This window comes from Macaca mulatta, chromosome 1 (genome assembly GCF_049350105.2).
Source record: "Macaca mulatta isolate MMU2019108-1 chromosome 1, T2T-MMU8v2.0, whole genome shotgun sequence".
Classification (NCBI taxonomy): Eukaryota; Metazoa; Chordata; class Mammalia; order Primates; family Cercopithecidae; genus Macaca; species Macaca mulatta.
Window position 1 is genome coordinate 189,886,460 of NC_133406.1, and position 24,393 is coordinate 189,910,852.

The window sequence follows — 24,393 nt, forward strand, 5'->3', positions numbered from 1 at the left end:
CATTCCAACCCCAACTTCGTTAACACTTATTATTTTCTGTTTTTCTTTTCTTTTATTTCTTTTTTTTTTTTTTATAGTAGCCATCCTAAAAGATGTGAAGTGATAGCTGATTGTGGGTTTGATTTATATTTGTCTGATTAGTAATGTTGAGTATCTTTTCATATACCTGTTGGCCATTTGTGTGTCTTGTTTGGAGAAATGTCTGTTCAAGTCATTTGCCCATTTTTTAAATGGGTTATTTGATATTTATTGTTGAGGTGTAGAAGTTTTTCTGTATTTTGTGCTTTAACCCCTTATTAGATATATGGTTCGCACATATTTCCTCTCATTCTGTGGGTTACCTTTTTACTCTATTGTTTACTTTTCTGTGCAGAAGCTTTTTAATTTGATATAGTCTCACTTGTCTATTTTTTCTTTCATTGCCTCTGCTTTTGGAGTCATTTTCAAAAAACTATTGCCAAGATCAGTGTTGTAAAGCATTTCCTCTCTGCTTTCTTCTAGGACTTTTATAGTTTCAAGTCTTTTTTTTTTTTTTTTTTTTTTGAGATAGGGTCTTGCTCTGTCACCCAGGCTGGAGGACAGTGGCAGAGTCTTTGCTCGTATAGTTTCAAGTCTTATGTTTAAGTCTTTAATTCACACAATGCAGTGAGATGATGTTTGTGTATGTTATGAGGTTCCAAATTCTTTTGTATGTGGATATCCAGTTTTCCCAGTACCATTTGTTGAAGAAACTATCCTTTCCACATTGTGGGGTCTTGGCACTCTTGTCAAAGATCATTTGACTGTATATTTGTGGGTTTATTTTTGGGATTTCTGTTTTGTTCCATTAGTTGGTGTGTCTGTCTTTATACCACTACCAAACTGATCTAATTACTCTAGCTTTGTAATATGTTTTGGAATTAGGAAGTAGGAGACCTCCAGCTTTGTTCTTCTCACAATTGTGTTTGGAGTTCCTTGTGGTTACTTATGGAATTTAGGATTATTTCCTTATTTCTGCAAAAATACCATTGGCCTTTTGATAGGGATTGCATTGAATCTGCAGATCACTTTGGATAATATGGACATTTTAACAGTGTTAAGTTTTTCAGTCCATGACCATGGGACGCTTTTCCAGTGTCTTCTTTAATTTATTTCAGCAAGGTTTTGTAGTTTTTAGTGGACAAGTCTTTTTTCTCTGGATAAGTTTATTCATAAGCATTTTATTCTTTTTGAAGCTATTATAAATGGTACTGTTTTCTTAATTTCCTTTTTAGATTGTTCAGTGTTAGTATATAGAAATGCAACGGATATTTATGTGTTGATTTTGCATCTTATAACAAGATTGATGAATTTTGTATTTATTAGTTCTAACAGTTTTGTTTTCTTTGGTGGAATCCTTAGTGTTTTCTACATATAATATCATGTTGTCTGTAAACAAAGATAGTTATATTTCTTCCTTTCCAATTTGGATGCCTTTTGTTTTTCTTGCCTAATTGTTCTAGCTAGGCTTTCCAGTACTACGTTGAATAGAAGTGGTGAGAAGTTATCCTAGCTTGTTCCTGATGTTAGAAGAAAACCTTTTAGTTCTTTTTTTTTTTTTTTTTTTTTTTTTTTTTTTTTTTTTTTTTGGAGACGGAGTCTTGCTCTGTCGCTGGGGCTGGAGTGCAGTGGCCAGATCTCAGCTCACTGCAAGCTCCGCCTCCCGGGTTCACGCCATTCTCCTGCCTCAGCCTCCCGTGTAGCTGGGACTACAGGTGCCCGCCACCTCGCCCAGCTAGTTTTTTGTATTTTTTTAATAGAGACGGGGTTTCACCGTGTTAGCCAGGATGGTCTCAATCTCCTGACCTCGTGATCCGCCCATCTCGGCCTCCCAAAGTGCTGGGATTACAGGCTTTAGCCACTGCACCCGGCCTGAAAACCTTTTAGTTCTTAACCCTTGAATATGATGTTAGCTGTGGGACTTTCATATATGGCTTTTATTATGTAGAAGTTATTTCCTTTTATTTCTAGTTTGTTCAGTATTATGAAAATATGTTGAATTTTGTCAAAAGCTTTTTGTTTATTGAGATGATTGTTTGACATTTATCCTTCTTGCTTTTAATGTGGTGTATCACATTGATTGATTTTCATTGGTGGTGGTTGTTGTCGTTGTTGTTTGTAAGATGGAGTCTCGCTCTGTCATCCAGGCTAGAGTGCGATGGTGTGATCTTGGCTCACTGCAACCTCCGCCTCCTGGGTTCAAGTGATTCTCATGCCTCAGCCTCCTCAGTAGCTGTGATTACAGGCCCGCAGCTGCCACGCCTGGCTAATTTTTGTATTTTTAGTAGAGACGGGATTTCGTCATGTTGGTCAGGCTGTTCTCAAACTCCTGATTTCAAGTGATCCACCCACCTCAGCCTCCCAGAGTGCTGGGATTACAGGTGTGAACCACCGCGCCTGGCCGATTTTTATATGTTGAATAATCCTTTCATCCTAGGGATAAATCTCACTTTGCCCTGGTGTGTGATCCTTTTAATGTGCTGTTGAATTTAATTTCTCTAATAGTTTGTTGAGGATCTTTGCATCTGTATTTATCAGGGATATTGGACTATAGTTTTGTTTTCGTCTGATAGCTTCTTTGGCTTTGGTATTGATGTAATGCTGGCCTCATAAAAGAAATTAGGAAGTATAGCCTCCTTTGGCTTTTTGGAAGAGTGTGAGAAGGGTTGGCAGTAATTGTTTAAATGTTAGGTAACATACCCTAATGTTACCATGTGGTCCTGCATGTTTCTTTGTTGGGAGGTTTTTGATTGCTGATTCACTCTCAGTAACAGACTAGTTATATGTCTATTCAGATTTTGTGTTTCTTCACGATTCAGTCTTGATAGGTTGTATGTTTCTAGGAATGTATCAGTTTCTTTTATGTTATCTAATTTGTTGGCATAAGATTTTTAATAGTAGTCTCATAATTTTTTATTTAATTTTTCTTTTTTTTCTTACTCTAGATAAAGGTTGATGAATTTGGTTGATCTTTTAAAAAAAAAAACCTCTTAGTATTGTTGACTTTTTTCCTGTTATTTCTGTATATTAAAATATGGTATAAAAAACCATCTGGAAAGGACTCACCATTCTAAGATGCCACGAAGAACACTCATGATTCATGGGAGGAGGTCAAGATATCAACATTAATAGGAGTTTGGAAGAAGCTGATTGCACCCTTCATGGATGACTTTGAGGGGTTCAAGACTTTAGTGGAGGAAGTAACTGCAGATGTGGTAGAAATAGCAAAAGAATTAGAGGAGGAGCCTGAAGGCGTGACTGAATTGCTGCAATCTCATAAAACTTGGATGGAAGAGCAAACAAAGTGGTTTCTTGAGATGTAATCTATTGCCGATGAAGATGCTATGCATAAACATGGTTGAAATGACAAAAAAGGATTTAGAATGTGACATAGACTTAATTGATAAAACAGTGGCAGGGTTTGAGAGAATTTACTCCAACTGTAAAAGAAGTTCTAGTGTGGGTAAAATACTATCAAACAGCATCACATGTTACAGCAAAACTTTTCATGAAAGGAAGTTAATCAATGCAGCAAGCTGTAGTGTGTGTGTGTGTGTGCGTGTGTGTGTGTGTGTGTGTGTGTGTGGTTTTGTTTTGTTTTTTTAAGGGATGGTCTTACTCTGTCACTCAGGCTGAAGTGCAGTGGCACACTCTTACTGCGGCCTTGAACTCCTGGGCACAAGCAAATTTTCTACTGTCTTTGCCAGCCCTGAGATAGCAAGACCAACCCCTCCCCTTCCTCCTTCTCTTCAGTCTGTTGAACACAAAGACAGTGAGGAAGATAATATTTTGGATTTCTTAATAACATTTTCTTTTCTCTAGTTTATTGTGGGAAATGTATATATAATGCACATAATGTACAAAATATTTGTTAATCAATAGTTTATATTATCAGTAAGGTTTCTGGTCAACAGTAGGCTATTAGTAAGTTTTTGGAGAGTCAAAAGCTATACCTAGATTTTTGACTGTGTGGAAGGGTTGGTACCCTAACCTCCCCACCCCCATTATTCAAGAGGCAATTATATGTAAAAATTAAGTTTATACCCTTGGAACCACCACCACCCTGATCCAGATAGAGAATATTTCTTGCGCCTCAGAAGCCTCTCTCATTCCCCCTGCTAGCTATTTAATCTCCCCTCTGAAACCACTATTTTGACCTTTGTCACCTTGGACTGCATTTGTGTATTTTGACCTTCGTATAATTGAAATCATACATTGTATACTGTGTTTAACTTCTTTCACTCAATATTATGTCTTTGTGATTCAGTAATTCATTCATTCTAATTGCTGTGTAGAATTCTATTATACCATAAATTACCCATTCTACTGATATTTGGGTTCTTTCTAGTGTTATCAAGCTGCTATGAACATTCTTGTGCGTATTTTTGGCGTAGATAAACATTCTTCTTTTGAGCTTCAAGTGGAGCTGCTGAATCATAGCATAAAGGTATATGTTTGTTTAGAGTTAGCAGGTGTAGCAAAACATTTTTATAAAATTGTTGAACCAATTCACTTCACCAGTAGAACAGGGTTCCAGTTGCTCCCCATCCTTGCCATCACTTAATCTGGTTAATCTTTTCAATTTTAGCCATATTCCTGATCCTTTCTGAATTTCTTTTTTTTTTCTTAAAATGAATTCAGGTTCTAAAGTTCATTTTGAATTTAGACTTCAAACAGGCTGGAAATCTTTTTTCTAACTTGGTAGCCATCTGCATTCTTATTTCAGATTCATTGTCCAAACTCATCAGATTTTCTTAGCTGCATTGAGGATACCTCTGGTATAGTTTACTGTATCTGTGTTTTTCATTTTTGTCCAGTTTAAAGTCCCTTTGAAAAAATATTTTTATAGTGTTGACTTAGGAAATATATAATAATAAAATGCAGTTACAAATTCACTATGGCATTTTTGAATTCATATGACTTAAAGTGATTTTTTTTTTCTCTTAAGTGACAGAATCTTGCTTAAGTCCCAGGTTGGAATGCAGTGATATGACCACAGCTCACTGTTAAGCTTGAACTCCTAGGCTCAAGTGATCCTCCCACCCACCTCAGCTTCCTGAGTGCTGGGACTACAGGTGCACGCCATCATGTTCAGCTAATTTTTTTTCACTTTTTCAAGAATTTTTTTCTGACTTCACTGCATTTAGTCAATAAAGTTTTATGAATTCTATCATATTATCACTGAATCTCTCCTTTATTTTTCATCCCACTTTGTTACAGTTCAAGAATTTCTTTCATGAATTAAAATAATTCCCGATTTCCATACGTTCATTTCTTTCTTCCTTTAGTCCATCTTTTCTATATAGTTGCCCTGCAGTGATTTTTCTAAAACACACATCTCTTCATGTGCCTTTCAGTGGCTCTGTATTTCCTGTATTCTGTTTGATAGACCTTTTCTTGCTTTAGCTTTCTAGAAAACTCCTACACAGCTTCCAAGATCCCATGTAAATATTTCCTCTTCTGTGAAGCCTTTCCTAACCTTTCTGGACATATAGTTAAGTTGAATCATCCCCTATGATCCCATAAAATTTTGTGTGTGCTTTAAACATGGATTTTAACACATCTTACCATTTCTTTGTGTTTCCGATTTTCCTTGTGAATGTTAACTTCTCATGCTTAGAGACCAGGTCTTATTCCTCTCTAAATTCTTTATTCTAGCACAGTGTTTGGCACAGAGTAGTGCTTGTTGAGGAAACAAATGGCTCAATAAATGAATATATGAATATATGTATATATATTAATTCATCCATCATAGGAAATTTTAAAAATGTGCACTCATTAAATATTATGTGACCAGCAATAGAATTGTTATAAATCATTTCAGTGTTACCAGAATTATATAAATAATATTTTTTCTGTAGCTGTATACATATAAATAATACAATGCAAAGAGATACCCAATCAGGTAATGCACTTTTTCCACATTATTACCAGGAAGATGCAACAAGGTTTGAAAGCGAGCCCAAAGGCAGCTAAGAACTTTGTATCACAGTGACACCTAGTGGTATGTTCACTGGGTTGTTAATGTTTTTAGGGTCCTTAATGCAGTTTTGTTTCAATATCCAAAACCTTCTGAATTCTGTTTTCTTATCTTAAATAAATTTAAGGAATTATTTTAAAGCATTTGTCCTCCTATAAAATGCTGTCTGATGTGAAGTATTGTGATCTCTTTGAGGGTAGGGATTATTGTATATTGTTAGGTCTCTAAGATCTAGCAGTGGATTTAACCTAACATGCAGGTATTTGTTTAATAAAGTTTGTTAAATCAGTACTGTTAACAAACCTAATTTACTGGAGCCTACTAGTCATAGCTTTAATTCCGTTTCTGAGATATAGCAGAAAAATAGATCTGTTATTATTTGAATCATTTATCTTATTTTTTCTCTTTTTGATCTTCTTAAAGCTACTTTTATTATATTGGATACTATTTTAGTTTTTAAGAAATCAGGTTGAATATGGAAAGATTTAAAATATTTAGCAAGTGTATTTTCAGTCTGAAAAAGTAGTTCAGGTTATTTCAAACCAGTTTTTGTCCTGAATCTATAAATTTAGATTCTAATCTTGACTCTGTGACTCTTATTAGCTGTATAGTCTTTGGCAAATGCCTTAATCCCTCCCCCACATGCCTCAGCCATGCTTTATGAATACTAGTTAAATGTTCTTCTGTTATTAGTACATGTGAAAAGAAGGAAAGAGTGACAATTTTGTGTGTCTTGAAAGATGCTATGAACATGAAATGACAATGCAATTGATTATAGTTTGTACTTTTGTGGAAGAAAGACAGCAAATGTTGTGTGTTAGTAGTAGTGTTTAGTCCACCTGCAAACTGATGTCTCTTGCCTCTGTGCCATCAATTGTGTACTCCCCAAATAATTTATTATTGGGTCATTTTGAAACCTGAATAAAGTAGCATCTCAAACTGTGGTCTCAATGTGCATAGTTTATTTTTATGCATTAGAAATATTCTTTAATTCAGCTTCAGATTTTTAAATTGATGTTTAATAAGTGTATATGTTTATGAGGTACAATATGATGTTTCAATACATATGTATGTTGTAGAATGTGCAAATACATACCAATCATCTCATATACTTACGATTTCTTTGTGGTGAGAACACTTAACATCCACCCTTTTAGCAATTTTGAGTGATACATTATTTCTTAACTGTATTCACCTTACTGTGCATTAGATCACCAGAATATTTTCCTCCTGTCTAGCTGATCAAAGAGATCCTCTGATTGATATTATCCACGGAGCTCACTGTATGCCCTTGCCTCTGGTAACTACCATTCTACCCTCTACTTCGTATGTGGATTCAGATATTTAGATTCCATATGTAAGTGAGAGCATGTGATATTTGTCTTTCTGTGCCTGGCTTATTTCACTTAGCAGAATGTTCTCTAGACTCATCCATGTTGTTGCAAATGACAGAATTTTTTTTTTAAAGGCTGAATAGTATTCCATTGTGTATGTGCCACATTTTTGGATCCATTCATCTGTTGACGGGCACATAGATTGTTCTGATCTCTTGGCTGTTGTGAATAATCCTGCAACGAACATGGAAATGCAGACATCTCTTCAACACATTTTAATTACTTTGGCTATAAACTCAGAAGTGGGATTGCTGGATCTAATGTCACATTTTTAAACGTTGTACTTAAAGTAAAAACAGAGTCTCACTCTGTCGCCTAAGCTAGAATGCAGTGATGCGGTCATGTCCCACTGAAGCCTCAAGCTCCTAGACTCAAACAATTCTCCCCAGCTGAGCTTCCTGGAATCCTTTGTCCAGAACCTCAAAATACTTACATATTTATAATTTTTTTGGTAATTGTAGGTGTTATGTTAAAGCATTTTAAATGTAAACTTATGTCTATAAGTAGCAAGATATACAGGAGTTAGCATCTTTCAATTAGTGATACCAGAATAGTACATAGGGAAAACCAATGGGCATTGTCTTGTAGTCTTTGCCATTAAATCATTTCTTGTTCTTGAGTAGCCTTATCCCAAAGTGCTTTTGTTTTTTATTTTCAACATTTTGAGTGTTTGCCCTAATGAGATTTATTTATTTTAATGTTTATTTTAGGTTCAGGGGTACATGAGCAGGTTTGTTACATAGGTAAATTGTGTGTCACTGGGGTATGGTGTGCAGATTATTTCATCACCCAGGTAATAATCATTGTACCTGACAGGTAGTTTTTTTGATCTTCATCCTCCTTCCACTCTCCACTCTCGAGTAGTCCCCAGTGTCTGTTGTTGTTTTCTTTGTGTCCCTGTGTACTCAGTGTTTAGCTCCCACTTGTAAGTGAAAACATGCAATATTTGGTTTTCTGTTCCTCTGTTAGTTCATTTAGGATAATGCCCTCCAACTCCATCCATCTTGTGGCAGAGGACATGATCTCATTCTTTTTTTATGGCTGTGGTGTATTCCATGGTGTAAATGTACAACGTTTTCTTCATCCAGTCTACCATTGATGAGTATTTAGGTTAATTCCATGTCTTAGCTATTGTGAATAGTGTTGCAATGATCATATAAGTACATGCGTCTTTTATGGTGTGATGAATAATATTCTTTTGTGTATATACCCAGTAATGGGATTGTGGGGTAAAATGGTAATTCATTCTTAAGTTATTTGAGAGATTGCCAAACTGCTTTCCACAAAGGCTGAACTAATTTACATTCCCACCAACAATGTATAAGCATTCCCTTTTCTTAGCAACCTTGCCAGCATCTATTATTTATTTATATATTTATTTTTCAGAATATTGCTTTTACTAAGGACCTTCATGGTATTATACGTTAAAAGACACTGATTAACTTGAGAAAAAAATGTTTCTTGCAGTTGAGCAACATCCACATTTTTACTATTATACTTTTGCTATTATACTACATATATGAAAAGATAACCTACACGTAATCTTTTCCTGTATTTCCCTACAACTTGTTCATAATCTCTGCTGTTTCCCAAGGGCTCTACTTCTGTCAATTTTTTTTCATTTAGAAGAGAAATTTCAAAATTACACACAGTTGGCATTTTGTTTGTTTTTTGGAGACGGAGTTTCACTCTTATCACCCAGGCTAGAGTGCAATGGCATGATCTTGGCTCACTGCAACCTCTGCCTCCCAGGTTCAAGCGATTCCCCTGCCTCAGCCTCTTGAGTAGCTGGGATTACAGGCGCCCACCACCACACCCAGCTAATTTTTGTATTTTTAGTAGAGATGTGGTTTCGCCATGTTGGGCAGGCTGGTTGTGAACTCCTGACCTCAGGTGATTCGCCCACCTTGGCCTCCCAAAGTGCTGGGATTACAGGCATGAGCCACTGTGCCGGGCCCATTATTTTTTTTTAATAGCCATTCTGACTGGTATAATATGGTATCTCATTGCGGTTTTGACTTGCATTTCTCTGATAATTAGTGATACTGAGCATTTTTTGTATGCATTTTTGGCCATATATTTGGCTTCTTTCAAAAAGTATCTGATTGTGTCCTTTGCCCACTTTTTAATGGGGTTGTTTTTTGCTCATTAATTTAAGTTTCCTATCGATTCTGGATATTGGACCTTTGTTGGATGCAAATATCTCCTCCCATTCTGTAGGTTGCAAATATTTTCTCCCATTCTGTAGGTTGTGTTATTACTCTGTTGATAGCTTCTTTTGCTGTGCAGAAGCTCTTTGGTTTGATTAGGTCTCATTTGTCAATTTTTGTTTTTGTTGCAATTGCTTTTGGCGTCTTTGTTATGAAATTTTTGCCAGGGCCTGTGTCCAGAATGGTATCTTCTAGGTTGTCTTCTAGAGTTTTTATAGTTTTAGGTTTTGAGTGTTTAATCCATCTTAAGTTGATTTTTGTATATGCCGTAAGGAAGGGGTCCAGTTTCAGTCTTCTGCATATGACTAACCAGCTACCCCAACACCATTTATTGAATAGGGAGCCTTTCCCCATTTGTTTGTTTTTGTCAACTTTGTCGAAGATCAGATGGTTGTAGATATGTGGCATTATTTCTGGGCTCTCCATTCCATGAGTCTGTGTGTTTGTTTTTATACCAGTAACGTGCTGTTATGGTTACTGCAGCCTTGTAGTATTGTTATGAAGTTGGGTAATGTGATGCCTCCAGCTTTCTGCTTAGGTTCTTTTTGCTTAGAATTATCTTGGCTATTCAGGCTCCTTTTTGGTTCCATATACATTTGAAAATAGTCTTTTCTAATTGTGTGAAGAATGTCCTTGGTAGAAATAGCATTGAATCTATAAATTGCCTTTGGCAGTATGGCCATTTTCACAATATTCATGCTTCCTATTGATGTGCATGAAATGTTTTTTCATTTCTTTGGATCATATCTGATATCTTCGTTCAGTCTTTTGTAATTCTCATTGTAGAGATCTTTCACCTCCCTAGTTAACTGTGTTCCTAAGTATTGCATTTCCTTGTGGCTACTGTAAGTGAGATTGTGTTCTTGAATTGACTCTCAGCTTGGACATTGTAGGTATATAGAAATGGTACTGATTTTTGTACATTGATTTTGTATCCTGAAATATTGCTGGAGTTGTTTATCAGAGCTAGTAGCTTTTGGACAGATACTGTGGGGTTTCCTAGGTATACTATCATATCATCTGTAAACAGAGATAGTTTGACTTCCTCTCTTCCTATTTGGATGCCTTTTTTTCTTTCTCTTGCCTGATTGCCCTGGCTAGGACTTCCAGTGCTATGTATTTTGAATAGAGTGGTAAGAGAGGGCATCCTTTTCTTGTTCTGGTTTCAAGGGGAATGCTTCTAACTTTTGCTCATTCAGTATGATGTTGGCTGTGGGTTGTTCATAGATGGCTCTTAATATTTTGAAGTATGTTTCTTCAATGCCTAGTTTGTTGAAGGTTTTTTGTTTGTTTGTTTTTGTTTTAATACAGAGTCTCACTTTGTTGCTCAGGCTGGAGTGCAGTGGAGTGATCTCGGCTTACTGCAGCCTCTGCCTCCTGGGTTCAAATGATTCCCTTGCCTTAGCCTCCCAAGTAGCTGGGACTACAGGCATGGGCCCACCATGTCCAGCTAATTTTTGTATTTTTCATAGAGATGGGGTTTCACCATATTGGCCAGGCTGGTCTCAAACTCCTGACCCCAAGTGATCTGCCCACCTCGGCTTCCCCAAGTGCTGGGATTATAGGTGTGAGCCACCACACCTGGTCTGTTGAGGGTTTTTAACATGAAGGATATTGAATTTTATTGAAAGCCTTTTCTGTATCTGTTGAGATGATCATTTGGTTTTTGCTTATAGTTCTGTTTATGTGGTAAGTCACATTAATGACTTGTATATATTAAACCAACCTTGCATCCCAGGGATAAAGCCCACTTGATCATGAAGGATTAGCTTTTGGATGTGTGGCTGGATTTGGTTTGCTAGTATTTTGTTAAGGATTTTTGCATCCATGTTCATCAGTGATACTGGCCTGATGCTTTCATTTTTTGTTGTGTCTCTGCCAGGTTTTGGTGTCAGGATGATGCTGGCCTCATAAAGTGAGTTAAGGAAGAGTCTCTCTTCCTCAAGTATTTGGAATAGTTTTAGTAGGAATGATACCAGTTCCTCTCTATGCTCTGGTAGAATTCAGCTGTGAGCTTATCTGGTCCTGGGCATCATCTGGTAGGCTTTTTATTATTCATTCAGTTTCACTTTACTGTTGATCTGTTCAGGGATTAAATTTCTTCCTGGTCCAATCTTGGGAGGTTGTATGTTTCCAGGAATTTATTCATTTCTTCTGTGTTTTCTAGTTTGTGCATAGAGGTGTTCATAGTAGTCTCTGATAGTCTCTGAGAGTTTTTGTATTTCTGTGGGTTTGATAGTAATGTCCCATTTGTCAATTTTGACGGTGTTTATTTGGAGCTCTCTGTCTTTCTCTCTCTCCTGTTTTTTTTTAAGTCTGCTCAGTAGTCTATCAGTCATATTCTTTCAAGGAACTAATTCCTGGACTCAGTCTTTTGTATTTTTTTTTATGTCTCAGTTTCCTTCAGTTCAGCTTTGATTTTAGTTATTTCTTGTCTTCTAGCTTTGTAATTGGTTTCGTCTTGTTTCTCTTGTTCCTGTAGGTGTGATATGTGATGTTAGATTGTTAGTTTGAGGTCTTTCTAACTTTTTGCTGTGGACATTTAATGCTGTAAACTTTTCTCTTAACACTGCAAACTTTTCTGTTAACACTGCTTAAGCCGTGTCCCAGAGTTTCTGTTACATTGCGTCTTTGATCTCATTAGTTTGGAAGAATTGCTTTAATTCTGCCTTTATTTTATTATTTACCCCATAGTCATTCAGGATAGGTTGTTTAATTTCCATTAAATTATATGCTTTTGAGTGATTTTCTTACTATCAATTTCTATTTTTATTACACTGTGATTCAGTAGTGTGATTGCTATTGTTTTGATTTTTTTTTTAATTTGCTAAGGATTGTTTTATGGCCAGTTATGTGATGGAATTTAGAGTATGTGCCATGTACAGATGAGAAGAATATATAGTTTGTTGTTTTTGGGTGTAGAGTTCTGTAGATGTCTATCAGGTTCATTTGGTCTAATGTCAAGTTCAGATCTTGACTATCTTTGTTAGTGATCTAATTCTATCAGTGGGGTGTTGAAGTCTTCTACTATTATTGTGTGGTTATCTTAAGTCTCTTTGTAGATCTCTAAGAACTTGCTATATGAATCTGGGTGCTTTTATGTTTGGTGAATATATATTTAAGATAGTTAGGTCTTCTTGTTGAATCAAACCCTTTAGCATTATATAATGCCTTTCTTTACCTTTTAAAAATCTTTTTGGTTTAAAGTGTGTTTTGTCTGAAGTTAGAATAGCAACCCCTGCTTTGTTCTGTTTTCTGTTGACTTGGTAGATTTTTCTCTGTCCCTTTACTTTTAGCCTATGGGTGTCATTGCACATGTGATGGTTCTCTTTTTGGCAGCATACAGTTGGGTCTTGCTTCTGTATCCAACTTGCCACTCTGTGCCTTTTAATTGGGGCTTTTAGCCCATTTACATTCAAAGTTTATATTGATAGGTGTGTCATCGGGTTGTTACCTGGTTATTATGCAGACTTGATTGTGCAATTGTTTTGTAGTGCTAATGGTCTATGTATTTAAGTGAGTTTTTGTGGTGTCTAGTAATGGTCTTTCCTTTCCATATTTAGCACACCCTTAAGGAGTGTCTATAAGGCAGGCGTCGTGGTGACAAATTCCTAGCATTTGCTCATCTGAAAAGGATCTTATGTCTCCTTCATTTATGAAGCTTAATCTCGCAGGATATGAAGCTCTTGATTGGAATTTCTTTTCCTTGAGAATGCTGAATATAAACCCCCAATCTCTTCTGGCTTGTAGGTTGTCTGCCAAAAGGTACACTGTTAGTTTGATGGGGTTCCCTTTGTACGTTACCTGTCCCTTTTCTCCAACTGTCTTTAACATTTTGTCTTTTATATTGACCTTTAAGAATCTGATTACTATGTGTCTTGGGCATAGTTGTCTTATATAGTATCTCAAAGGCATTCTCTGCATTTCTTAAATTTGAATGTTGGCATGTCTAGTGAGGTTGGGGAAATTTTCACGAATGATATCCTAAAATATGTTTTCTACATTGCTTGCTTTCTCACCCTCTTTTTCAGGGACACCAACGAGATGTAGATGTGGTCTCTTAATGTAATGCCAAATTTTTTAGAGTTTTTTTTGTTCTTTTTTGAGTCTTTTTAATTTTAGTCTGAGTTGTTTTGGGGAACCAGTGTTTGAGCTTTGGATTTCTTTTCTCCAGTTGGCTAATTCTGATGTTAATACTTGGATTGTGTTCTGAAATTCTTCAAGTGAGTTTCTCAGCTCTATCAAATCACTTTGGTTCTTTCTTACAATGGCCATTTCATTTTTTATCTCCCAAATCATTTTATTATGTTCCTTAGAATCTTTTATTGGCTTTCAACTTTCTCCTGAATCTTGATGGTCTTCATTCTTATCCATATTCTGAATTCTGTTTCTGTCATTTTAGTCATTTCAGCCTGGTTAAGACCTATTGCTGGGGAACTAGTGTGGTTGGTTGGAGGTGAGAAGACACTGTGGCTTTTTTAATTGGCAGAGTTCTTACACTGGTTCTTTCTCATCTGTATGAGCTGAGCATTCAGTCTTTGAAGTTGCTGTCTGTTGGATGTGTGGGTTTTTTTTTTTTTTTGCTTGCTTGTTTGTTTTTATCTTCTTTGATGCCCTTGAGGGTTTGATTGTGGTATAAGGTGAGTTTAGTCAACTGACTTTGTTTCCCTTCCTTTGGAGTTGTTGGGGGCCAAGCATGAATCCCTGTGCACGATAGCCCTGTGCAGGATCCCCGGCTTCCTACCCCTTTGGTTCAGCATCTGTGTCCTTCCTTCATCCACTCTGAATGCCTTACCTCCTAAGATCTGCTTAGAATGCCCCAGTCTTCCTGATGTCCCAGTCTCTTGGTGGCAGCAGATGTTTGTCCTGGCTGCAGCTAGTTGGCCATCTTCAGCACTTCCCCAGAGTAGGTTTAAACGTCTTCTTGGATGAGTCCTTTCCAGCTGTAAAAGTCTGAATTGCCTCTTCCAGTACAGAATCTTAATTTGACTTTGCTCAAAGCAGTAACTTTCATAGTTATAACAATAAGTATTCTAGCGGGTAATGGCTTATAATGTTTAAAAGAAAAAAATGAATGGAGGCAGTAAATGATTTCTAACATTATAAAACATGATAATAGAACAAAGAGAGAAGAAATTCGCTTTTGATAATTGTGCTTGAGAAAAATTCAAATGATGTAATATTATTGCACGTTTTGTTGCTTCCGGCTAACAGGTCAGGGTTTTTTTTGTATCTACTCTGAGATGGGCTAGGTCTCATTTTACTTTTTTTTTTTGAGACAGAGTTTTGTTCTTGTTGCCCAGGCTGGAGTACAATGGCGCGATCTCAGCTCACTGCACCCTGTGCCTCCTGGGTTCAAGTGATTCTCCTGTCTCAGCCTCTCGAGTAGCTGGTATTACAGGTACCCACCACCACGCCCAGCTAATTTTTTGTATTTTTAGTAGAGACAAGGTTTCACCATGTTGGCCAGACTGGTCTCGAACTCCTGACCTCAGATTATCCACCCTCCTCAGCCTTCCAAAGTGCTGGGATTACAGGTGTGAGCCACTGTGCCTGGCCCTGTTTTTTTAATGCTGATATTTTAAATTTTACAAAGTGGTAACAGGCAAATTCCACATTATTTAAAAAAGAAAAAACTACTAAATAGTAAATAGTACTAAATAGTAAATAGAAAAAACTACTAAATAGTAAAAACTACTAAATAGTAAATAGAAAAAACTACTAAATAGTAAATAGTAAAAAAGAAAAAACTACTAAATAGTACTACTAAAAACTACTAAAAAAACTACTAAATAGTAGTTTTTTCTTTTTTAAATAATGTGGAATTTGAGATCCAGAGGTCCATAGAGGGCCTGTAATTTGGCTCAGTAATAGTCATTTAGTCATATAATCGGGATTATGCTTTTCATCTTAGTGATTGTAAGATTGCAATAATGTGCTACATTCTGATTGGAAATAGTTAGTAGAGCTACAGTATCCACCTTTCACTACATTTTTTTTTTTTTTTGAGACGGAGTCTCGCTCTGTCACCCAGACTGGAGTGCAGTGGCTGGATCTCGGCTCACTGCAAGCTCCGCCTCCCGGGTTCACGCCATTCTCCTGCCTCAGCCTCCCGAGTAGCTGGGACTACAGGCGCCTGCCACCTTGCCCGGCTAGTTTTTTGTAATTTTTAGTAGAGACGGGGTTTCACGGTGTTAGCCAGGATGGTCTCGATCTCCCGACCTCATGATCCGCCCGCCTCGGCCTCCCAAAGTGCTGGGATTACAGGCTTGAGCCACCGCGCCTGGCCCACTACATTTTTTTCTCTGAATGGAAATAATTTGACTGTATTAATAGCCACTTGTTTATAGGAGCAGAGTCCCATATCCCCCATGTTTTGTTGCCATCTAGAAATTATGAAGGTTTAATACAATAAATTTATGTAATAAATTCCTTCCAAATGACTTTGAAAAAAGGTAGTAAATTCTGTAGATAACGTATTTGTTAAAATTTGAGACTCTGAAGAAAAATAAAAACAACTATTCCAAATGATCTATTTTTCAGGCATTTAAATGGCAGATAGAGTGCGTGTGAAGTGTTTTCAGTTTATTGAAGTGAGCCAACTAAACTGAATGACCTTTTGCTAATTATTTCTCTCCTGGGAAGGCAAATATCCACTTAGAATTATTGCTTACTTAGGTTTGAGGTAGACCTTTTTCTTTTTGTAGCCTTCTTGTCACTGTGCACTGGAAAATTCTAGAGAAAGGTTGCTGTTAAAAACATAAAGCAGAGAATTGTACTCAGCAACATTTGCAATATCCATATTAATCTATAAGATAAATTGTTAGATGAAATGATTTATGGTAATAACTTGGTTTGTGTTAACATAGAGCCACATGAATGTGAACCACCCTAGTTTCCAGTGTAAAGATAGACATTTTCATGTAAAATTGAATTAATGTGCCCAAAATATGGGGGAATAAGCTCTTGTAAATTACATCTCTGACAGGTTAGTTTATCTGAAACTCTTTAAATCTGAGAAAACATTGAAATTTTTCTTGGCAGTAATTAACCGTAGAAAATTAACAGAATTTCTACTTTTGCCCTTGAAGGAATAACTGATATAGTACCTCTCTTCCTGCTGTACGCACCTGGAAGACTGGACAAAATATGTCAAACAACTGCTTGTAGGCATTGGGCATTAGGCAGCATAGGCCTATGATTCATGAGAAATGGGAAACAAGCAAGGTGAAAATTTCTGTACAACAGTTCATGAAAAAGGGAATGTAAGCAGAGCCCAACAGTCTTGCAGAGTTAAAGAGCTAGGAGATCCCCTGAGACTGAGATTGGAACGTAGAGGGCTCAGTACTAGGAGAAAGATTGCTACGTAGAGAAACATGCAGGTATCTGAATGATGCTTTCTGCAAATCTTTGGCTGAATAGTAATCTGTACACTATTGAGTATGCTGAACAATTCCTCAACCTTATAGATAGGACTGGAATACTATTGAATTCCTTCCCACCAGAGAAAAAAGACTTCGTTGCACACATGGTACAGTTAGTTCTTAGACCCCAGAATAAATATTTTCCATATTAGTAATTAAAACTGAGTACCTTAAAAATATTTCTTAATTAATAACAGTAATGAACTCATTGCATATTAACATAAATAATGCTCTTAATGAAAAATAATTTTTCAAAACAAAAAAAGTAATGAGAAAGTGGTATTGTCTTAGGTACATTGCAAACTCTTCAACATCTGTCCATATAAAAACTGGGTTCTTATATCTCCTTCTCCATTTATTCTGTTGCAGTATGTTACTTCTGTTGAAGTATATAAAGAAAATGCCACCAAACAGCTATATAGTAAGGGAGGGATATTTTACTAGCCGGATAATTATGGACATTCTTAATTGATAGTACACTGAAACTTAGCAAATGGTGGTTTCTTAAAGGTTTATTGCAATGTAAAACCAGAAACCACTTCAATGAAATTTTAATATTCTGTTATATTAAAATCCATTGGTCATTTGGGAAATATTGGTTCACTTTGCTATGATATTAACAAAATGTTGATACATTGCATTATGTAATATCAATAATTTACTCTGATGGATTTAACAGTTTAACTGTTGAAAAGGTCAATGAATATGAAGACATAGCAATAAAAACAATGCAAACTGAAGCACACACAGCAAAAATACTGGGAGCTAGGGTCTGGAGAGGGAAGGATGTTGTCTGAACGACTTCTAGGCAAATATAAAATGGTTCAATGTATGTCTGATTAGAGCCCCAAAAATAGAGGAGAGAGTAGAAAGGGGGAAATTTTAATGAAAGAATAACCCAATGCTAGCCAAATTTGGTAAGAACTATAAACTCACAAATCTAAGAAGTTTCATAACAACAAGCAGGAGTAACTCAAAGGAAACAGCATCAAGGCACATCATAATCAAATTGTTAAAAATCAGTAGTAGAAAAGTCTTAAAAGCAGCCAGAGCCAGAGAAACAAAGATACATTTTATATTTTATTTTGTTTTATTTTATATTTTATTTATTTATTTTTTGAGACGGAGTCTCGCTCTGTCACCCAGTTTGGAGTGCAGTGGCGTGGTCTCGACTCACTGCAACCTCTACATCCTGAGTTCAAGCAATTCTCCTGCCTCAGCCACCTGAGTAGCTGGGACTACAGACGCATGCCACCATGCCCAGCTAATTTTTTCGTATTTTTAGTAGAGACAGGGTTTCAGTATGTTGGCTAGGCTGGTCTTGAATCAGGTGATCACCCGCCTCGGTCTCCCAAAGTGCTGGGATTACAGGTATGAGCCAACACGCTTGGCCTACATTCTATATTTTAAAAGAGAGATTTAAAAATAATAGGGGACCGGGCGCGGTGGCTCAAGCCTGTAATCCCAGCACTTTGGGAGGCCGAGACGGGTGGATCACGAGGTCAGGAGATCGAGACCATCCTGGCTAACACGGTGAAACCCCGTCTCTACTAAAAAATACAAAAAAAACTAGCCGGGCGAGGTGCTGGGCGCCTGTAGTCCCAGCTACTCCGGAGGCTGAGGCAGGAGAATGGCGTGGACCCGGGAGGCGGAGCTTGCAGTGAGCTGAGATCCGGCCACTGCACTCCAGCCTGGGCGACAGAGCAAGACTCCGTCTCAAAAAAAAAAAAAAAAAAAAAAAAATAATAATAATAAATACACAGCACTTTGGGAGGCCGAGGCGGGCGGATCGCAAGGTCAGGAGGTCGAGACCATCCTGGCTAACAGGGTGAAACCCCGTCTCTGCTGAAAATACAAAAAATTAGCCGGAAGTGGTGGCGGGCACATGTAGTCCCAGCTACCCGGGAGACTGAGGCAGGAGAATGGCGTGACCCCAGGAGGCGGAGCTTGCAGTGAGCTGATATTGCGCCACTGCATTCTAGCCTGAGCAACAGAACGAGACTCCGTCTCTAAAATAGTAATAATAATAATAATAATAATAATAATAATAAATACAGACTTCTTATCAGAAGCAATGCACACCAGGAGACAATGCAGTAATATTTTGTAAGTGTTGAAGAAATAAAATGTTCACCTAGAATGCTATATTGAACAGAATAATCTTTAAGAAATGAAGACTAAAGATATTTTTCAGATGAACAAAAGCTATAAGAGATGTTAAAGTAAGTACCCAGGCAGGCTGAAAGCAAACAATAACAGATGGAAGATTAGGTTAATACAGAGAAATGAAGAGCACTAGAAACTGTAAATACTTGGATACACTTTTTTTTTAAACCTTTTCTGTATTTTAAAATTTATTTAAATGAGAATTGACATTTAAAAGTAGAAATTATAGCAATGTATTATAGCATTTGTAAAATGTGTACAAGTACAGGTATGACAACAATAACATGAAGAATAGGAAAGGGGACTAGAAGTATACTGTCGTAAAACAGAGGCCTGTCTAATTTGAAGGTAGTCTTTGTTGAGTTAAAAATGTATGTTGTGCTGGACGTGGTGTCTTATGCCTTTAATCCCAGCATTTTGTGAGGCCAAGGCGGGTGGATCACTTGAGGTCAGGAGTTTGAGACCATCCTCGCCAACATGGTGAAACCCTGTCTCTACTAAAAATACAAAAATTAGGCCAGGTATGTTAGCTCACTCCTCTAATCCCAGCACTTTGGGAGGCCAAGGTGAGTAGATCACTTGAGGTCAGGAGTTTGAGACCAGCCTGGCCAACATAGCAAAACCCTGTCTCTACTAAAAATACAAAAATTAGCTGGTAGCATGTACTTATAATTTCAGCTACTCGGGAAGCTGAGGCACGAGAATCAGTTGAACGTCTGAGGCGGAGGTTGCAGTGAGCTGAGCTTATGCCACTGCACTCCAGCCTGGGCGACAGAGTGAGACTACATTTAAAAAAAAATATGTTGTAAACTTTAGACCAATCACCGAAACCGTGAATACAGATAATAGTCATTAAGCTTCGTGTTGAGATGAAATAGAGTACTTAAAAAATACTCAAAAATCCCAAATGAAGACAAGAAGATGATAAATGAAATAAACAGATAAGACCAATAGAAAAGAAAGATGATCACATAAATAATTATAATATATATAAATGATCTCATGTTCTAATTAAAAGGTAGAGAGTGTTACACTGAATAAAAAAGGGAAACCCATTTGTATGATATATACAGGAAACCTGCTTTATAAAGTATAGAAATTGAATAAAAACTAAAAATGAAAAGAACTGGAAAATATATATGAAATTTGTAATCATAACCTGAAGGATCTATGTTAATATGGAATGAGCTAGACTCTGGACAAAGAATATTATGAAGGACAAATGGGGACATTTCATAATGATGAAACTGTTGATTCATCAAGAAGACATAAATATCCTAACTGTGTACATATCTAATAACAGAGTTTGAAATATTTAAAAGCAAAAACTGGTAGTACTGAAGTAAGAAATGGACAAATCCAAACTGACAGAACTGAAGTAAGAAATGGACAAATTCACAATTGGAGATTATAACACTCCTGTCTCATAGTAATGTTCAGAACAACAGACAAAAAATCTGAACAGCATAGAAACCAATTTGACTTACTTAAAACATATATAATACTCCTCATTATAACAGCAAAAGACATATTCTTTTCTTGGGCAATTGATCATTCATTAAGGTAGAACATATGCTCAGTCACAAAACAAATTTAAAAATTTTTAAATTATATTGACGAGTGTTCTGACAACAATGGAATTAAGTTAGAATTCACAAGAATTTGGAATATTCCTATATATTTGGAAATTAAACAACATATTCCTAAATAAACCGTAAGTCAAAGAAGAAATCACAGGGGAAAGTAGAAAATATTTTGAACTGAATTGTGATGAAAACATGATGATATGGTTTGGCTGTGTCCACTCCCAAATCTCATCTTGAATTCCCACATGTTGTGGGAGGGACCTGGTAGGAGGTAATTGAGTTATGGGGGCAGATCTTTCCCATGCTGTTCTCGTGACAGTAAATAAGTCTCACGAGATTTGGTGGTTTTAGAAGGAGGAGTTTCCCAGCACAAGCTCTCTCTCTTTGCCTGCTGTCATCCATGTAAGATGTGACTTGCTCCACCTTGCGTTCCAGCATGATTGTGAGGCCTCCCCAACCATGTGGAACTATAACTCCATTAAACCCTTTTTTCTGTATAAAATACCCAGTCTCAGGTATGTCTTTATCAGCAGTGTGAAAATGGACTAATACAATAAATTGGTACCAAGAGTGGGGCACTGCTGAAAAGATACCTGGAAATATGGAAGCGACTTTGGAGCTGGGTAACAGGCAGAGGTTGGAACAGTTTGGAGGGCTCAGAAGAAGATAGAAAAATGTAGAAAAGTTTGGAACTTCCTGGAGACTTGTTGAATGGCTTTGCCCAAAATGCTGATAGCGATATGGACAATAAAGTTCAGGCTTAGATGGTCTTAGATGGAGATGAAGAACTTGTTGGGAACTGGAGCAGAGGTGACTCTTGTTATGTTTTTGCAAAACTTCTGGCAGCATTTTGCCTCAGCCCTAGAGATATGTAGAACTTTGAACTTGAGGAGATGATCTAGGGTATTTGGCAGAAGAAATTTCTAAGCAGCAGAACATTCAAGAGGTGACTTGGGTGCTGTTAAAGGCATTCAGTTTTATAAGGGAAGTAGAGCATAAAATTTCAGAAAATTTGCAGCCTGACCATGTGATAGAAAAGAAAATCCCATTTTGTGAGGAGAAATTTAAGCCAGCTGCAGAAATTTGCATAAGTAATGGGGAACCAAATGTTAATCCCCAGTACAATGGGGAAAATATCTCCAGGGCATGTCAAAGGTCTTCACAGCAGACCCTCCCGTCACATACACAGAGGCCTAGAAGGAAAAAGTGGTTTCATGGGCCGGAAGCAGGGTCCCTGTGCTGTGTGCAGCCTAGGGACTTTGGTGCCTTATATCCCAGCTGCTGCAGGTGTAGCTGAAAGGAGTCAATGTAGAACTTGAGCCGTGACTTCAGAGGGTACAAGCTCCAAGTCTTGGCAGCTTCCATGTGGTGTTGAGCCTGCAAGTGCATAGAAGTCAAGAATTGAGGTTTGGGAACCTCTGCCTATATTTCAGAAGATGTGTGGAAGTGCCTGGATGCCCAGGCAGAAGCTTGCTGTGGGGATGGGACGACACTCATGGATGACCTCTGCTAGGGCAGTGTGAAAGGGAAATGTGGGATTGGAGCCCCAACACAGAGTCCCTACTGGGCACCGCCTAGTGGAGATGTGAGAAGACAGCCACTGTCCTCCAGACCCCAGAATGGTGGATCCACGGACAGCTTGCCCTGTGAGCCTGGAAAAGCCACAGACACTCAGTGCCAGCCCTTGAAAGCAGCCAGGAGGTAGGCTATACCCTGCAAAGCCACAGGGACGGAGCTGCCCAAGGCCATGGAAGGCCACGTCTTACATCAGTGTGACGTAGATGTGAGATACGGAGTTAAAGGACATCATTGTGGAGCTTTAAGATTTGACTGCCCTGCTGGATTTTGGACTTTCATGGAGCCTTTAACCCTTCATTTTGGTCAGTTTCTAACATTTGGAATGGGTGTATTTATCCAATGCCTGTACCCCCATTTTATCTAGGAAGTAACTAACTTGCTTTTGATTTTACAGGCTCGTAGGTGGAAGGGACTTGCCTTGTCTCAGATGAAGCTTTGGACTGTGGACTTTTGAGTTAATGCTGAAATGAGTTAAGACTTTGGGGGACTGTTGGGAAGGCATGATTGGTTTGGAAATGTGAGGACATGAGATTTTGAGGGGGCCAGAGGCAGAATGATATGGTTTGGCTGTGTCCCCACCGAAATCTCATCTTGAATTCCCACGTGTTGTGGGAAGGACGTAGCAGGAGGTAATTGAGTCGTGGGGGTGGGTCTTTCCCGTGCTGTTCTCATGGTAGTGAGTAAGTCTTATGAGATCAGATGGTTTTGTAAGGAGGAGTTTCCCTACACAACCACTCTCTGCTTGCTGCCATTCATGTAAGATGGGACTTGCTCCTCCTTGCTTTCCACCATGATTATAGGGCCTCCCCAACCATTTGGAACTGTAAGTCCATTAAACCTCTTTCTTTTGTAAATTGTCCAATCTCAGATATATCTTTACCAGCAGCGTGAAAACAGACTAATACACATGGCATATCAGCATTTGTTTGATACTAAGAAATTGGAATTGAGAGGGAAACTTATGGTTCAAATGCTTAATTATAAATAAACAAAGTTGTAAAAGCAATGACTAAAGATTCCGTCTAAGAAGTAAGAAAAGTCCTCACTTTCATTTCCAGCCAGTATGGAGTAACAGGAATCAGATTTACTGTCATTCCCATTACAACTAAAAACCACCCAAAAGGCTTAGTGGGAACAAGATAGGGAATAGTGTCTGTTCCTACCAGCTAGATTGGAAAACCTCATAATTCATATGGCTTTGGTTATACTACTCAGAAGGGTCTTTCCTCAGTGGTGGAGAGTAGTACAAGATTACTGCTCGGGCGATGCTGACTAACAAATCTTAAAAGCAGAACACAGAAGGATTAAATTGTGTCTAACTAACGTAACTGCATCCCAAAATTAAGCTCAGTAATATTTATAGGAATATAAAAATATCCAGCGCTTAACAAGATAAAATTTACAATGTCAGGCATCCAATAAAAAATTACCAGGCATGCAAAGATGTAGGAAAACCTGGCCCATAATGAGGAGAGAAATTGGTCAATCATAACCAACCCAGATCTAACCTAGATGTTAGAATGAGCAGATAGGCTGGGCACGGTGGCTCACGTCTGTAATCCCAGCACTTTGGTAGGCTGAGGCAGGTGGAACACTTCTGGTCAGGAGTTCGAGACCAGCCTGGCCAACATGGTGAAACCCGTTCTTTACTGAAAAATACAAAAATTAGCCAGGTGTGGCAGTGTGCACCTGTAGTCCCAGCTACCCTGGAGACGGAGGCAGGAGAATCACTGGACCCCAGGAGGCAGAGGCTGCAGTGAGTTGGGATCACCCCACTGTACTCCAGCCTGGGTGACAAAATGAGACTATGTCTCAAAAAAACAAAACAAAACAAAAAAAATGAGCAAATCAAACCCAAAGTGAGTACAGAAGTATAATAATATGTATAAGAGCAGAAAACAGTAAGTGGAAGATAGGTATATAGTAGAGAAAATGAACAAAACCTAAAGCTGTGTTTTAAAAAGATTAATAAAACTGATAATTATTTTGCTAGTGTGTAAAACAAGAACAGAAGAGGAAACACAAGTTATTCATATT

At 37.7% G+C, this 24,393-nt stretch overlaps 1 protein-coding gene and 1 long non-coding RNA gene across 6 annotated transcripts in view; both read left to right on the forward strand.

Moving 5' to 3' along the window:
• The window catches only part of FAF1 (Fas associated factor 1), a 518,996-nt gene that overhangs the window by 187,691 nt on the left and 306,912 nt on the right, over window positions 1-24,393 (forward strand).
• Window positions 1,575-24,289, forward strand: LOC144333501 (uncharacterized). Its single transcript, XR_013402191.1, has 2 exons — window positions 1,575-2,384; window positions 23,922-24,289. It is a non-coding gene; the product is annotated as an uncharacterized LOC144333501 (long non-coding RNA).